Source organism: Drosophila mauritiana, chromosome X, assembly GCF_004382145.1.
Source record: "Drosophila mauritiana strain mau12 chromosome X, ASM438214v1, whole genome shotgun sequence".
NCBI classification, from domain to species: Eukaryota; Metazoa; Arthropoda; class Insecta; order Diptera; family Drosophilidae; genus Drosophila; species Drosophila mauritiana.
Window position 1 is genome coordinate 2,500,054 of NC_046672.1, and position 6,235 is coordinate 2,506,288.

Consider the following 6,235-nt stretch of genomic DNA (forward strand, 5'->3'; position numbering starts at 1 on the left):
GAACCGATATCACCAGGATATCTTGTCGGGGATTTTGAAAATTTCGGCACTTCGAGGATATGTGAGAGCACTCAACAAAAAAAAAAGCAAACGCTCCCCACAAGAGAGTCAGAGTCACACAGAAAACAAAGGGACAGCACACCGTGGAATGTGCGACCGCCTGGAACGATGGCGCGCAACCTAATGTCTAAGAACCGTTGCTGCGATTCCCATCGCTGCCTCTGCTCTGCCGGCGTCGCCCGAAGACGCACGAAGGCCGAAAGCGCGACGGAGCCGAAGCGATTTGCGTGCTCTTGTTATTGTTTAACGGCGCTTAATGGCCATTGCAAGCCTGTTGCGTCGATGCACCGCACTCTCTCTCTCTCCCTTACCCTCTCCCTCTCTCCCTCTCGCTCACATGCGTGGGTGTCCGCTTACGCAGAGTTAGCCGCGCCTGCTCTCTCTCCTCTCGCTCTCCCTGACCATCCTTATTCGCGGAGCGTAGTCGCGATTTAGTCAGTGGGCTAAAGCAGCATTTAAGGCCGTAAAAATGGGGAAAAAAGTAACTGTTATATTGCATAGTATGATAAGCCCCTCCAATTTTTCACTCAACACCCGCCCCTGTGGCTCTCGCTCTCTGGGTCAACTGATAAACAAGTGAAAACCGTTGCTCCTTGCTCTCTTTTCACCTTTCGTTGTTGCTGCGGCAGCCGGTTTGCAAATTATCCCACTCACTCCCACGAAAAGCGGCGCTCTCCTCGCACATTTGTTTTCTGGAAGTTCTTTGAATTTTACACTCGAAAAAAAGGGGAGTTCAATAAAATGCTTTTTATGGCATTTAATACAAAAAGTTGCCTTATACTCTTTGCATTTGAATAATCCTCAAGATGCAATTCGCGTAGGAAAAACAAACTTTATAGCCTTTACTCTCTGTTCCTCGGAATATTTGCGTTTTATGAGCAATTAATTCTTGGCGCATCCAACACATACATACATATGAGCAAAACATCTTAAATGTGCAGTCATCGGTCTAAAATTGAAGCAAAGCAGCATTTAAATATTCAACACAATACAAGTTTGGCAGGACATCCATGTGGTGTTAGTATTTAAGGCTCGGCGGCTTTGGCGGTTAAGTTGGTTGTCAAGTAGCCATAGGTCATGGGCTTCAGCGGCCACAATCCGTGACCTTCAGCCCCATTAGCCCCCCACCCGTCACCCCCAAAAAGGCGGCTTCCCATTGGCGCCTGACCCAATGACATCCGAAAATGACGCATGCGTGAGGGTGAATTACCGGACTTGGATGCCGACGCCCCACATGGAGGACCAATGGACACGTTGCGATTTTTTAGGGCCCCATCTCCTGGAATAATTGGCCCATTCCCCAGGTTCGTTTCCCTGCTTCTCCCCTTTTTCGCCTTTGGTAATTCCCAATGTGAAATATTTAAATAGTGGACCCTCGCAAGTGGCCACAGCTTCCGTTCGCAGATAAGAAAAGGCACTAAAAATACGAGCAGAAAATTGTTGAATACGCCGTTGAAAATAATGGCAATGGTCTGGATACACTTGGAGAAATTAGCTTAGATGGGCACATAAATATGAGCTCAATATTAAGCTTTATAAATTGGAGATAAGATAACATTAAATATTTGAATAAAATTGCACACGATTTAATTTCAATGTCGGAGTGCGATTCTTACAAATATTTTCTTCAATTCAAAAGCAATGACATCTGTTCGACTTTCGAAGCACTTGTTTTTTCGACTGCTCAAATCATTTAATATTTAGACATGTGTGCACTCCCGAGCATTTCATTCAATTTGGGGAGTCAAAAGTTATCACATCAAAATTGGAGCAAATGCTGAAACAATTAGAATTATCAACCTAAGTCCGTAACCTATAAAGGTTATCGACGGTGAGAAAAAAATGCCAAAAAAAACTATTTTTAATTTGCCGAACTCACCACAGTCGTCGCGTGGTGAGTACACAATTCTGTTAGCCACATTTGCCATAGAAAGCTATCTACAGTTTGAGAGCCATTGCACAAAAGCTTTTAGCCAAGTCAGCAAAAAAGCTTTCCCAAAGCGTTAGCCGGCAAAAGTATAAGTTTTCTAAACACGAATAGTCAACTATAGGTGCAAAAAAAAAGAAATAAAATACGATTAGGAAATAACAAGTTATATTTGATTAAACACACATTAAGAGATTATGAAATAGCTGACTCCCAGGATCTCAACAACTTGTCAGAAAAAATATTGTGTTCATTCGTAAAGAATATGTACCTCTGTATACAGAGGTGGTCAAAAGTATTTACACAACGTGCTTTTTTTTCAATTGTCAACTAATTGAAAAAAAAGCTCGTTGTGTAAATACTTTTGACCACCTCTGTATACAGAGGTGGTCAAAAGTATTTACACAACGAGCTTTTTTTTCAATTAGTTGACAATTGAAAAAAAAGCTCGTTGTGTAAATACTTTTGACCACCTCTGTATATATGTGGCCACAAGGACAATCCAGAAAATGACTGTTTTTGAAGAGCTTAATAATAGACTGAAGGATCATTTTCCATTTGTCCATTGAAGATATCCCTGTCCCATTTACATTCCGCCCTCGTTTTTGCACTCACTTTTACATTTTCTGAGCACATTTTTGGTTTCCGTTACCGACTTTTACGCTAAATACTCGCCTACCCCATTTTCTGGCCCAGTCACGTGTTTCGCAATGGCAACTTGTTGGCTGCGTAAAATGTGGTAGTGAATTAGTGAACTAGGAGGACATTTTGTAATTGAAAACTAATTGTTGCCGCGAATGATTTCAAGCCACACAGCTGCGTTCTATTTTTATACACGGTATAAATAGCCTTTACGAATGTTTAATTATATTCTATGATAGAACAGAAGAACAGCTTATTGGAGTAAAGTTGGCAGATATTACCCATACGCCTAGTGTTCCAGGTCAAGTTGTGTTCAACTTGGCGTATGAGCGATATTGCAAGGATTCCTTTGTTCGAAAGAAGAACGCTGCCTAACATCTAGTGACTGGTAAATGATTGCTTGCAGAATTACGTATGGATAAAAACTATGAAACCATAAGTGTGTATATAGTTTACTCTTTTTTGTTTCTTGCCAGTGGGGCGCTCCCACCTGCAGCTGACATATGTACAGCCCAAGTTCTAGGGCAGTGCGAAGCTATCTTTGCCAATCAACAAGCTGCCCCAATCGCAAAATCGACAGACGTGCATATGTATATGCGTTTGAATCGAATTTCAAGGAAATGTCGGTTACGCGAAAACCCCACGAACAGTTTTCCCCCGGAAAGCCCAACAAGTGGCCGGGGTAACAAGTTGAAAACTGCAGTTTGCATAAGGAGGAGCCAACCTTCGGTGTTAGAGAAGTGGAAAAGTGGGAAAGCTGGGAGGCAGCATCCCATTCCCATATTTTGGACCCCATTGTTGTGCAATTGCCGGCCAGTCTGCGTGTGTGTGTCCTGCTGCGGAAAAGGTCTCACCGGGCTTGCTGAGTTGAGTTACCAACCAACCAAGGCCGTTGCTGCTAATTGTTTGGCCGGCTTTCACTCAGTTCTTGGCAAGCCCTTTTGGCCGGAGCTTTTAGCTTAATTGAGCCAGCCGCTCATCAATACGCATCCGAGAGTACTTTGTGGCATTGAAATTTAATTTCGGTTTCAATTCGCATTTCGCATTTCACATTAATTAAATTGACCTCCTTCTGTGCGAATTTGGGGGCGGGGCCACAAGACTGCCAAAAGGTCGGCGGCGAAAGTTAAAAGCCAACGGGCGGATTTGCAGATAACACATGTAGTCAGTTTGTATGGGGGGTTGGGTCTATTCGACAATTGAAGGTCGTCTGAAAATGATTTCGACTCCTCCCCATCTGCCCAAAATCTCCGATGAGGAAATTCATGGTCAACGCTCCACTTGCCACCTGTCTTGAGGTGGACCTAACCTAATCCCGATCCCTGATCCCTGCTCGTTCGTACTCCCGATCTAATAATAAACCATGCTAGACGTCGGATTTGCCATCAAAGGCAGCACTACTTAATTAATTAATTTATATGCCCGGCTTTGTTTTTGGTGGCCCCATCCGAATGGAAACATTGCCACTTTGGATTTACAAACGCATTGCCAATGAATTGGCTTCAATTAGTTTCCCAACTTCGAAGCGAGTTTCAAACGGGCGAGGAAAGATAAAAGATAGAACCGCTGGAGAACGAGATAAACAAAGCCAAACCAAAGAAGGCCGTTGCTCTTTTTTTCTGCTTTTTTATTTCCAATTGCTGCTGGCCGAGCTTAATCATTAATATTTTTGTTTTTGGGCCTGTTTTCGTTTCGTTTTAATATGTGCATGTGCTCTTCGCCGGCTAAATACAGATCTCCTATTTTTCGCCAAACGCCATTGTTTATGTTTATTTGCTGCTCAGTAATTAAAAGGCAATCAAAAGGCAAATAGATTCTTGCACCGGGCACCTGAGCCACGCCCACAGCACCACCTCCTTCTTTTATTGTTCCATCCACTGAAAAGATTCGGAGCTACTGAATAACATTCGAAAATCAATAAAACAATGCTACTTTTATGAAAAAAAAGGAAAAACTTCAAACACCTTTTAATCGTCTAGTTATATGTGCATATATTACCCACCGATTTTTCTCTCTGCATTCTGCGCGACTTGTCAACTTTGCTGGGGCCAACAGCGGTAATAAAACGCTGAGAAAAAAGCGCTGCTCTTGCTGCCTGCTAATAAATCTGGCTAAAATCTAAACAAAAGCAACGCAGCAGCCAACTGAAGCAACAGGGCAATAAAAAATTGATTTTCCACCCTGCCGGCGCTTCGTTTAAACAAATTCTGTTGCCAAACGCGGCACAACTGACAGTCATAAAATATCTATATGTATATATGAAGGGGAAAGGCTTTCACGCAAAATCGAATCGCTTTGCACATACCCCTTAGTTGCTATTCTCAAAAGTTGTTTGGAACAACAAGAATTCATGGCTTTTGTAAACATGTTTTGAATGAAGTCCCAAAATAAGCGAATAACATTAATTTCAAATCGAAATAGCTGCAAACTCAAGTGGCGACTTCCAGATACCCCTTAAAAATGCCAAATAATGGGTAATACAAAGAACTGAGCACTCGCTAAGCATAAAAATTGCAAAAAAGACCATGAACTGCTGAGATGCTCGGCGGAGCGTTGAATATGATCGAATTTTCGGAAACTTAAATGTCCAGATGGAACTGACAGATGTAAGAATACATATCCAATGCATACATGCTGATGTATGTATGATGTATGATGTATGCAGGTGTGAAATGAATTTTGTTAAATATTCGCGTTTGCCGAGACTATCAAGTAATTGCATTCAGTCGCCGTGTTTCGATCAATTAAAGACGTCAATGGCAAGCGGTGCACAGTGCAGCAAGTTTCCTTTTTCTTCTGCCATTCTCTAGTTGCAGGACGAGTTTTCCTTTCCCCGCCCCGCCTCGCCTTCAGCACTCAGTCAATTTAACGCTTCATTTGCACAAGTTTTTCTCCGTATTTTCGTTATTCCTTCCTTTTATTCCTCCCTTTCAAATGGACAAAAAGGAAAGCATTCAAGGCAAACAAAACGTGGAACAAGAGGGCAGGGAACCGAAATAGGGGCATTCTACCCACCCAGCCACCTACCACCTGCGGCACTCCTGCCCGGAAAATCCCCCTGAAAATTCCACTCGTACAGGTGACGACGAGTGGCACTTCAAAATGAAAATCTGCATAGAGCTCGGCCAAAGTTAGTCGAAATAATGCTACATTTTATGGCAGATCTTGAAAGTATATAGTAGTATATAGTATATATAGTATGTATATACGTATTCAGTGTTACATTTAACAATTAATTTTTGCCAGTGTGCGATGAAGATGATAACTGCGTTGACAGGCCAGAGAAAGACAAGAGATTCTGATTATTATAATGCACGCAAGCGTTTTGCTCCATTCAAAATAACAACAACGTTACTTTAGTTTTCCAGTCGACTGGCGAGGGGCAGGGCGACGCAAGTGGGCGGATGTCATCAGCTGCGCTTTTGCCTTTTGTTTTTGTGCGCCACCCTCCCCCACTTCCCACCCACCACCCACCACCCACCAGGCAGCAGTACTTGCATTTTCTGCGTCTTGGCGGCGCGAATCCATCATCAAGATTGCAAAAATTACGCAAAATCGCACTAAATGTCAAATTAAGTTGCCTCATTTCGTTAAATTCTTAAAAAT

At 42.6% G+C, this 6,235-nt stretch overlaps 1 protein-coding gene across 32 annotated transcripts in view; it reads right to left on the reverse strand.

Annotated features, from left to right (window-relative positions):
• The window catches only part of LOC117147036 (basement membrane-specific heparan sulfate proteoglycan core protein), a 73,187-nt gene extending 72,967 nt beyond the window's left edge, over positions 1–220 (reverse strand). For 19 of the 32 annotated variants that reach the window (XM_033313736.1, XM_033313749.1, XM_033313745.1 and 16 more), the window contains exon 1: positions 143–219. The gene's annotated coding sequence lies outside the window, so the exon portion shown is untranslated. Of the gene's footprint in view, positions 1–140 lie in introns of all 32 variants that reach the window. The other 13 variants (XM_033313762.1, XM_033313761.1, XM_033313760.1 and 10 more) reach the window with 3 other exon arrangements.
• Between the last annotated feature and the right edge of the window lie 6,015 nt (positions 221–6,235).